The 10,744-nt window shown below is 46.2% G+C and overlaps 1 long non-coding RNA gene across 1 annotated transcript; it reads right to left on the minus strand.

Moving 5' to 3' along the window:
- Positions 1-5,897: 5,897 nt before the first annotated feature.
- On the minus strand, positions 5,898-9,860 carry LOC113881908. Its single transcript, XR_003508206.1, has 3 exons — positions 9,610-9,860; positions 8,320-8,384; positions 5,898-7,059 (listed from the first exon to the last, which is right to left on the minus strand). It is a non-coding gene; the product is annotated as an uncharacterized LOC113881908 (long non-coding RNA).
- Between the last annotated feature and the right edge of the window lie 884 nt (positions 9,861-10,744).

The raw sequence follows: 10,744 nt of genomic DNA on the forward strand, positions 1-10,744 counted from the left end.
CACACTGGCTCAAGCATAAGAAAAGACCTTAAAGGTCCTTTAATTCAAACCAAATCACCATTTGATCCACAAGCCCCCTGAACATTATGCCTTACCGCCCAGCCACTGCATAAATAATTCTCCCGACAGAGCAGTCCTCACTCCTCAAAGTAGCCAAACCATCTTCTAATCCTCCAGATGCTTAAAATTTCTTACTCTAGCTGGCAGAAATCTTTTTGTAAATTTCTTTCATCAGTCTTGCTTGTACTTGTGCAATGATATAGGACATTTCTAGTCCCTGTACCAAAAAGCAACCCCCTCACACACTGTATTTGAAGAGAAGTTAACACTCAGTGTCATCAAGCCTCCAGGATAAATAGCCCTGGCTCTGTCCATCCTGCCTCAGATGATGTGGGCTCTTACCCTTTACTCCTCTCTCGTGAAAGTATTGTAGATGGTCTGTGTCCACCCCCACCCCCCACCCTCAAAAGTGTAGTGCTTAGAACACAGGCCCAGCAGTGGTTTGATGAGAGAAGACTAGAACTACTGTCTCCTTCTAGATGCTACATTTTCATTACCCTGTCTCAACATTGCTGTAGTTTTCCTAGAACCACCCCTCAGAGTTCACTCATAATGGGCTTCCTCCTAATTTCCCCTATTCTGGCCTCACGCTGCTGCTAAGCTTCATCTCTCCCATTCTCTACCCTGTGGAGCTTGTTTTGTGAACCTAAGTTTATGACTTTGGGGATAACTGAGTGAATTTCAGGCAGGAAGAATGAACTAAGCAATTCTATTTACTGCTGCTACTCATGAACAACTGTATTCTCTCAAATAACATCTCAGAATTTAAAAAATAAAACTGAGCCAATATCGAGCTCTTAGCATGTACCAGTATGGAGAACATGAAGATGAATAAGGGGGGATTTGCTTGCTTTTGGTAGGGCTCAGGTTCTGGCTGAGGAAATGGAACTCATCCACAAGCCCCTGGTGCAGGTGGCAGGTACCTTGGTGATGGTATGCAGAAGCTGTCCTCTGTCTCTGCCCAAGGACTTTGGGGTCTTCCCTACGTTAGCTGACATCAGAGCCGGATATAAAAGGATATGATTTCTGCAATAATCAAAAGAGAAACCAGGCATCCAGGCAGCAGGAGTAATAAGCAAAGATCCTCAGCAGTGGGAATCTAGGGAGAGTGGGGAGGGAGTGAGGCTGGGAAGTAAGGCTCCAGCTAGATTGTGAGGGCCTGGAAGGCTCTACTGAGTCTGAATTTTATCCTGCAGTCTCTCAAAAGAGGGTTCAGTTCAGTCGCTCAGTCATGTCCAACTATTTGTGACCCCATGAATCGCAGCATGCCAGGCCTCCCTGTCCATCACCAACTCCAGGAGTTCACTCAAACTCATGTCCATCGAGTCGGTGATGCCATCCAGCCATCTCATCCTCTGTCATCCTCTTTTCCTCCTGCCCCCAATCCCTCCCAGCATCAGGGTCTTTTCCAATGAGTTCAAGTCTTTGCATGAGGTGACCAAAGTACTGGAGTTTCAGCTTTAGCATCATTCCTTCCAAAGAACACCCAGGACTGATCTCCTTTAGAATGGACTGGTTGGATCTCCTTGCAGTCCAAGGGACTCTCAGGAGTCTTCTCCAACACCACAGTTCAAAAGCATCAATTCTTCGGTGCTCAGCTTTCTTCACAGTCCAACTCTCACATCCATACATGACCACAGGAAAAACCACAGCCTTGACTAGATGGACCTTTGTTGGCAAAGTACTGTCTCTTTTGAATATGCTATCTAGGTTGGTCATAACTTTCCTTCCAAGGAGTAAGTGTCTTTTAATTTCATGGCTGCAGTCACCATCTGCAGTGATTTTGGAGCCCCAAAAAATAAAGTCTGACACTGTTTTCACTGTTTCCCCATCTATTTCCCATGAAGTGATGGGACCAGATGTCGTGATCTTTGTTTTCTGAATGTTGAGCTTTAAGCCAACTTTTTCACTCTCCTCTTTCATTTTCATCAAGAGGCTTTTGAGTTCCTCTTCACTTTCTACCATAAGGGTGGTGTCATCTGCATATCTGAGGTTATTGATATTTCTCCCAGCAATCTTGATTCCAGCTTGTGCTTCATCCAGCCCAGCATTTCTCATGATGTACTCTGCATAGAAGTTAAATAAACAGGGTGACAATATACAGCCTTGAAGTACTCCTTTTCCTATTTGGAACCAGTCTGTTGTTCCATGTCCAGTTCTAACTGTTGCTTCCTGACCTACATATAGGTTTCTCAAGAGGCAGATCAGGTGTTCTGGTATTCCCATCTCTTTCAGAATTTTCCACAGTTGATTGTGATCCACACAGTCAAAGGCTTTGGCATAGTCAATAAAGCAGAAATAGATGTTTTTCTTGTACTCTCTTGCTTTTTCGATGATCCAGTGGATGTTGGCAATTTGATCTCTGGTTCCTCTGCCTTTCCTAAAACCAGCTTGAACAAAAGAAGGTAAAGATCCTCAAAGAGGAATTGAAAAATGGAGACAGTGGAAGCCAGGAGATCTAATAAGAGATGACTATAGTTAACTGAGGACTGGTATCTAGAATAGGTATCAATTTCCTGCACATCAATAAGGTAAAAGCAGAATAGGAAAATAGGTAAGGATGTGAACAAGCAATTTGTAGATCAGAAAACATGAGTGGCCTCTAAATGTTTGTAAACCTCACTAGCAATCAAGGAAATTAAAATTAAGACCACAGAGTGCTGTCTTTTCACAATGATCAGATTGCCAAGAGTCTGACGATACCACGCATACATGAAATACTCACATGCTGAGAGTAAGAGGACAAATTATAGGCCAGCTTTGGAAAGCAATTTGTCAACATCTAATAAGCTTTCAGTGTGTACACCTTTGCATCCAGGACTCCAATTTCCAGTATCGGCCCCACAGAAATCCTACCATAGGTTCACAGAGACATATACAAAGATGCTCATTACAGTGTTGTTTGTAAAAAGAATAGTTTTTTGTACTGAAATGTGTCCCCCAAGGGCCCTATATTGAAGCTTGCATATGTGAACTCCAATGTTCATTTATTGAAGCCTTAACCCTTCGCTACCTCAGAATGTAACTATATTTGGAGATGAGGTCTTTAAAGAGGACTGGAAAGACCTGGAGAAGGAAATGGCAACCCACTCCAATATTCTTGCCTGGAAAATTCCATGGATGGAAGAGCCTGGCTGGCTACAGTCCACAGGATTGCCAAGATTCAGACACAACTGAGCATGTACGCACATACTCTTTAAAGAGGTAACTAAGTCACAGTGAGGTCAGGAGGGTGGGTCCTTATCCACTGTGATTGGTGTCCTTATAAGAGGAGATAAGGACACAGACAGGCACAGAGGGAAGACCACGTGTAGACACGGGGAAGTGATGCCAACTTCAAGCCAAGGGGAGAGGCCTCAGAAACACCCAATGCTGCCAATGCCTTGCTCTTAGACTTCTAGCCTCTGGAACTGCCAGGATACCAATGTCTACTATTTAAGCCATCCAGTCTGTGATACTTTACTATGGCAGCCCTAGAACACTAAAATAATAGACTTTACAATGGGGTCATGAAATTAAAATTAATTCAATGAAAAGAATAAACTAGATCCACATGTATCAACATGGATATAGTTTAATAACATAGTGTTGAATGAAAAAAGTTGCAGAAAGTATATCCAGGATGAGATCAATCATATGACCCAGCTGGGAAGGAGAAATTTCAGGACAGTAGTAAAGGGAGAGGAGGGAAGGATGGGAATAGGATGACAGGGAAGTAGAAAGGGGCTTCATCAGTAAGATTATATACCTAATGTATTAGTATTGGGTTGGCCAAAAAGTTCATTTAGAATTTTCTGTAAGATCTTACAGAATATACATATACTGTAATAATACACATAGAATGTATAAAATATTACTATGTATAGAGCATATGATGTGATTATATATATAATGTATATATTATATGTATATAATGTACACATCTATATGTATCATATACAATGTGCATCGTGCATGCTAAGTTGCTTCAGTCATGTCCATCTCTGTACGACCCTATGGACTGCAGCCCGCCAGGCTCCCTTGTATATGGGATTCTCTAGGGAAGAAAACTGGAGTGGGTTGCCATGCCCCTCTTCCAAGGGATCGAACCCACATCTCTTACATATACCTGCATTGGCAGGCAGGTTCTTTACCAGGAGCACCACCCGGGAAGCCCACCATATACAATATGTATGTATATATGAGAGAATATAAACGTTTGTTCAATTATGGTGGAAAGCATGTTTTGCTTTTCTCTGCATTTTCTTGTAGCTTAAAATATTTTCATCATTGGTAAACATTGTTTGACAAGGCAATTCAGAGAGTCTGGGAGAGAAGTGTTGAAGACCTGAACTCAGACAGCACCTTGGGGAGAAACTCAGCAATCTCACACTTTCAGGGACTGTTTCTTCATCAGCTCTTGTTATACATTCCTTTTCTTCCAGGCGGTAGTGTAGTAGGCTTGTTCCAAATGGCCATACGAGCAGCTGTCTTCCAGTACAAGTCCCATGAGCTGCAGTGTCCTGAGACTTGATTCATGTTCTCCTTTTAAGTTCTTTCAGCTCAGGAAAATGGAAACCTTTCCTAGGTGTACTTCTAGCGAAAGCCTTTGCCCAGGTGATCTTGCCTTTAATAATATCATAGCATGTGTGGATAGTGGACCTGGTGTTGAGTTTTTAGGTACCCAGGCACACACATGTCCATTTTGCCCCAGAATGTCATGGCATAAGGCCCATGAAACCCGGGGACAGACTTGAAAGGGCCCCCGGGGTGTATTTCTGGTTCACCTGTGACCTCTAACCAGATCGCTTTCGCTGGCTGAGTTGCCCACCCATGGAGCTGTTTCCCATTTAGGGAAGCCAGAGCTTTGGACCAGATCTCGTCCATCCTCTGCTCTGACCATCCGCTGGGTGGTGAGAACTCAGGTCTCACACAAGCCTGGCAGGCGGGCTCAGCCCTCCCTCCACACAGTTGCCTGTAAAGTTGTTCAGTACTTTTTATCTTGTCCTGAAGAGGCAGGTGTGATGCTCACTTTTGAATCTTAGCATATCAATCAACACCTCCAATGGAGGCATTGTGAGATTTTACAGCCAGGAAATCAACCCAGCCTTTGCTTCTCCAAGCATGTTGTGGCTACAGAGGTTGTACAATTTACTTGCAAAACAAAGTGTTCGGCTCAATGTGGATCTACATTTGCTTCCAGCTTGAAAATTGTTTTCGCTAAAATTCCAAATCCAGAGAGACACCTTGGACTCTGTCTCTGAGGCTAAGGTGGGATGTGTCAATGGGAATCAACCAGCCAATCAATCAGTATTTGTTGGCTCCTTGTCCTGTGCTATCAGCTAAATTGTGAACTTGCCTACGGTGGCCCTGCTTTCCCATCCCCACATCCCTGCACCTTCTGGGCCCCCTGCCTTATTCCAACATCTAGCACCTTCCTTTTCCCTCCTTTGCCTGATCCAAACTGGTCTCAGGAAAGAATCCACCTCAGTCACTGAGCCCTTGAGCTCACCCTGATCAGAGGACAGCTTTTTCTTTTCCTGGGGGACATACAAGCGTCAGAGAAAAGCACACAGCAAGTGCAAGTTTTCTCTTCTTTAAAAATTGTATTTATTCATTTATTTTGGCTCTGCTGAGTCTTCATTGCTGCGCGGGCTTTTCTCTAGTTGCAGTAAGCAGGGGCTTCTCACTGCCGGCGCTTCTCTAGTTGTGGGGTGTGGGCTGCTCATTGCAGGGGCTTCTCTTGTGTGGAGCACAGGATCTAGGCACTAAGGCTTTGATAGTTGTGGTTCCTGGGCTCTAGAGCAATAGTTACAGTGTGTGGGGCTTAGTTGTTCCATGGCATGTGGAATCTTCCCAGACCAGGGATCAAACTCGTGTCTCCTGCGTCGGCAGGCAGATTCTTTACCACTGAGCCACCAGGGAAGCCCAAGTGCAAGTTTTCTAATCTGCCATCTTTCTTCTACTCTTCCAGCCCCATGGCTCTCTATCCATAACGTGGTGAGAATGAATCCTGACACCTTTTCTTACCAGCTTGCAGCAGTGTGCTCAACTCTGAGCCTCAGTATCCCCATCCATAAAATGGGCAAACAGTGCCTACCTTTCCAGGCACTATCCAAGGTTGATGCACTCATGTACTGTAGGGGCACTTGGAGGATGCCCAGCAGCAACAGCCTTTGTTACAATCGTAGGCTTAGAAGCGGGCAGGAGGCCTCCCCTGGGTCCCCCGCTCACATCCCTTAAAGTGCTGGGTTATGCGCTGGGAATTTCAGAGGAAGAAACCCCAGTTCATGCTTCTGAAGGTCTTTGGGGGAGCTAACAGCACAGCAGGAAAAGAGTGACCAAAGTCCAGAGGCACCAAGAGTAAACTAACCCCCAAGGATCACAGAACGAGAGACTGGAATGCCAGGTCTGTGACAATGAGCTGCAAAATTAACTGTGAAATTAACCCCAGCTGAGGTGCTGAGACTGAGAGCTTCCCATCCCCACTCTTCGTCTAACTGCCAGAGAGCCTCTGGGCCTACATCTCCTCACCCCTAAAACAAGAGATTTGGACCAGATTAATGTCTACGGTCTGCTTCTGGTCTCACACGCTAAACTGTTTTTAATTCTCTCACTTCAAACAACTGCCACCCTTTCCACCTTTCTTCTTTCCGTGTACAGTTTTTAATGCAATAAACAAACTAAAGATTCCTGCTCACACAGAGTACACACTTAAAACAGGGTGGTGAGGGGCGGCAATAAAAAGAAGCATGATGTGCAGGAAGCCAGATGGATAGAAGGGCTCTAGAGAAACAGCAGGCAGAGGCTAGGGGGTGGGGAGTAAGAGGGGGTGCTATTTTAACCGAGAAATGTCTTCTCCAGAGACAGAAGATGAGTGAAGACCAGGAGGAGGAGAGAGAGAGAAGTGTGGACAGCTGACTGGCCGTAACAGGAAGCCAGATGGAGAGGCAGAGCGCGGATGCAGGTGGCAGGTAGACACGCTAGGAATCCATGAAAGCACCTCTTCCCATGATTTCTCTGTTCACCGTAAAACAAGAAGTGAGGTTATCAGCTGAGTGTAAAGATGAGGATGGAGATGTTAGTGGCTGGAGGAGAGGAGAGAAGCTATGAAGTATTTATATATGAGGGAGAAACCAGTATGGACAAGCGAAACATATAATCCTTTCTGTGCTATGAGAAGCTGGTTCAAATGCCATTGCAGAGGTACAATGGAGCATTTTTTAAATCCATTCATATATTCAATTGGCAAAAGGTGAGTAAGTGCTCTTGGCTAGCAACAGGTTGCTGCTGCTGCTGCTGCATCATTTTAGTCGTGTCCGACTCTGTAGGACCCCATAGACGGCAGCCCACCAGGCCTCCCCGTCCCTGGGATTCTCAGGCAAGAACACTGGAGTGAGTTGCCATTTCCTTCTCCAATGCGTGAAAGTGAAAAGTGAAAGTGAAGTTGCTTAGTCATGTCCGACTCTAGCGACCCCACGGACTGCAGCCTACCAGGCTCCTCCATCCATGGGATTTTCTAGGCAAAAGTACTGGAGTGGGATGCCATTGCCTTCTCCAAGCAACAGGTTAGGCAGGGCCAAAACAGGAAGTCTTTAAGAAGGACCACCACACCTTGCTAATGGCCAGGGTTGTCCCTGAGACAAAGACTTGAATGCAAATAGTTTGTTTGGGAGGTGGAGGTAGGAGCATGGGGAAATGACCCAAGAAGGGAAGAAGTCAATCCAGGGTTTATTAAGGAGCAGATTACTTCTGTGGACAATCTCACCAGGGGCCTCTGGGAGACCACGTAAAACAGACTCATCCCAACAGAGGAAGCTGGGTATCCACATGCCATCACTGGCTGTGGGCTGCTCCTGGGTTGTGCACAAACCCTGGCCTTTCCAGCGTGCTCCAGTGAACAAAGACCTCAGGTTCGCAGTCAGAAAATGTGAGCATGTGTAAGAACAGTGGGCTTCCCAGGGGGCGCTAGTGGGAAAGAACCTGCCTGCCAACACAGGAGACATAAGAGATGTGGGTTCGATCCCTGGGTCAGGAAGATCCCCTGGAGGAGGGCATGGCAACTGACTCCAGTATTCTTGCCTGGAGAATCCCATGGACAGAGGAGCCTGGTGGGCTACAGTCCATAGTGTCGCATAGAGTCAAACACAACTGAAGCAACTTAGCACGCACCCACACGTGAGAACTGTGAGTGTCAAGAAAATACGAACAGGCATCAGCAATATCTATGCCACTGTTGGAAGCCTCTGGATTTAGATGAAAGAGTATATGTCTCCTTACGTATAAGACGCAGTCTTCCTTTCAAAGAATTAATTTATTGGAGGAGGCTAAGAATAGGCTCGAGCCTGAAAGAAAGAAAAAAGAAAATAAATCTAAGAGAAGAAACAGGAAGCACAAGCTAAAAAACACCAAGTGAGTCTAGTCTACATGGGGTCAGAGGAGAAAGAGGTCTTCGGGGATGGAATGGAAGGCTTCGCAGAGGAGGGTACCCGACTGGGTGGCAACTGGATGAACAGAAAAAGCAACAGAAGGCTTCGGGCGGGGGGAACCTGCTTTCCTGGGGCAGGCCTATTCTGCCTTTGTGGCCAAAACGGACTCAAAGACAGACGGCGGCTGCTGCTGACTCGGGGGCTCCAAGGTGTGGCAGAGAAAGACTGACGATCATCCAGAGCCACCTCTGGCCACCTGCACCCTGCAGGTGCGAGACTGCCTTGATTTGCAGCCGAAGCTTCTGTTTGGGAAGCAGTCGTGGTTCAGCAGCTCCGCTTCAGGGAAGCGTAAAACAAAGGAGATTCTCACGGGTTGTTATAAAGCAGTCTCAAAAATATATCTGTGATATCCAACCTTCCTGCACAGGGCAGCTGCGGAAGACACAGCCGTGATTCACCACAACAAATGATCCCGCCGCATCCTCCTTCCTGCAATGCCACCAAAGTTGGAAAAGTTTGGACTGTGTTTTACCCACCCCTGGTCCCCACGCTCAGAGGAGGGGGGTGGGCTGAGCATTTGAATAGCGTCTTCTGACGAGGATGAATTAATTAGGACAACACAATCACAGACATCCACGTGGGTTTAGGTGTTCTAAGGAGGCTGATGATTGGATGATGCTGAGTAAGGTCAGCATGGCCTGGGGGCCTGATTGCTGTTCTCTCTGCCTGGAGATCTGTGGTGCCCCTGGAGTTAACCCCCTCCATTCCTGAGCATATCTTTCTCCCATCCCCACACTCTGAGCTACAAACTCTTGCCTAGTTTTCACCATCAGTCTCACGTCCTTGCTTCCAAACTCATCCTTTTGGGGCCAGATAGCTGATAAACTAATCATCCTCAAACAGAACTGGGTTCAGTTTGCCCCTGGGGCTCAGGAACATTAATAGCTCCTTGTGACCCAAAGAATAAAATCCACATTTGAACACAGGTCCCCCATCAACCGTCTCTGGCCCCTTGCCTTCCACCATGTCAGCCCCCTACTTCCCATCAAGGCTGTCTGCATTGGCCAAATTCCTCAACCTGTTCTCCCGCTGTGAGCCTTGTTAGTTCTGGTCCAGACCGTCACTTTTCCACTCTCCCCACCTTGAAGAAGACTGTCCTCTCATCAGCAAATCCCTTTCTGTGGCTGAAGCAAAAGAGGTGCCAACTCTGAACCTTCCCAAAGACGAAATAGCACTGGGTGATGAGTGATCAGGTACGTCCGTCAGGTCGAGACCCACACGCTCGATGATTGAATGAGCAAAGGAAGGAGCCCTTCCTGGGCACCCGCCTCTGAGTCTGATAATCCTCCCTGTTATGGTGAAGTTTGGGCAAGAGCAGGTCTACCTTCTGGTTTAATTGGTGGCGATTAGTGACTCTGCGGAGTAGATTTCAGTGTTTTGTCGTGATGCCTGTGTTTTGGAACTGAACGACATTCCTAGGGAGAGAACCTGGCAGATAATCCAGCACTCAAATTTAAACTCGGCTTTTGTTTCACTCTGCTCATGCACCACACAGGCAGTGGTTGTCAGGAAATGGTGATAAGAAAATGTTATTTCCTACTGGAAACGACCACTTCTCCCCCCGGGAACAGTACACTTCAGCAATCATGCAGATGGCGGTCCACTTGCAGGGCTGTTGGTGTCAGTCTCCCCCCACCTCCCCCGATTTGGCTGTAAGCTCTCTGCCTGCTTGCTTCACTCTCGGCTTCTCAGTCCCTCGCATGTGGCAGGTCCTCAGCACTCAGTGAAATCAGGTACAAAAGCAAGTATTTCAAGTAAGAAATGAAATCGTAACAAATGATAAATTCTAAAAAGCTGGCAGACACTACCAATGTCACATAATCCAGAAAAATACATTCGTCCGCATTAAATAATTTCATTATTATTATTGATTAAAATAATTATTTAATAAAATGATTACTTTTATTAACCAAAGACATCGCCACACCCCTCGAATACTAAACTTTTAAGGACTAATAATCTTATGCATTTGATGCTTGGAAGAATTTCCACAGACTAGCTTCTGGCTTCATGTTTCAAACCTGATTTTTCTCCACTACCCACACACTTCTGGTGCCGGGTGCCATGGGCTCTCTTCAGATAGTAACCTGACTTTGGCCTACAACCTTTGTGTCCCATTACAAGGTGAATGGACAAAGGCACCAATAGAAGCCTCCGTGGAAGCTGTTCCTCCACTGGGGTGACTGTGTGTGTGTGTGTGTGTGTGTATACTCAGT

Source organism: Bos indicus x Bos taurus, chromosome 23 (assembly GCF_003369695.1).
Source record: "Bos indicus x Bos taurus breed Angus x Brahman F1 hybrid chromosome 23, Bos_hybrid_MaternalHap_v2.0, whole genome shotgun sequence".
Classification (NCBI taxonomy): Eukaryota; Metazoa; Chordata; class Mammalia; order Artiodactyla; family Bovidae; genus Bos; species Bos indicus x Bos taurus.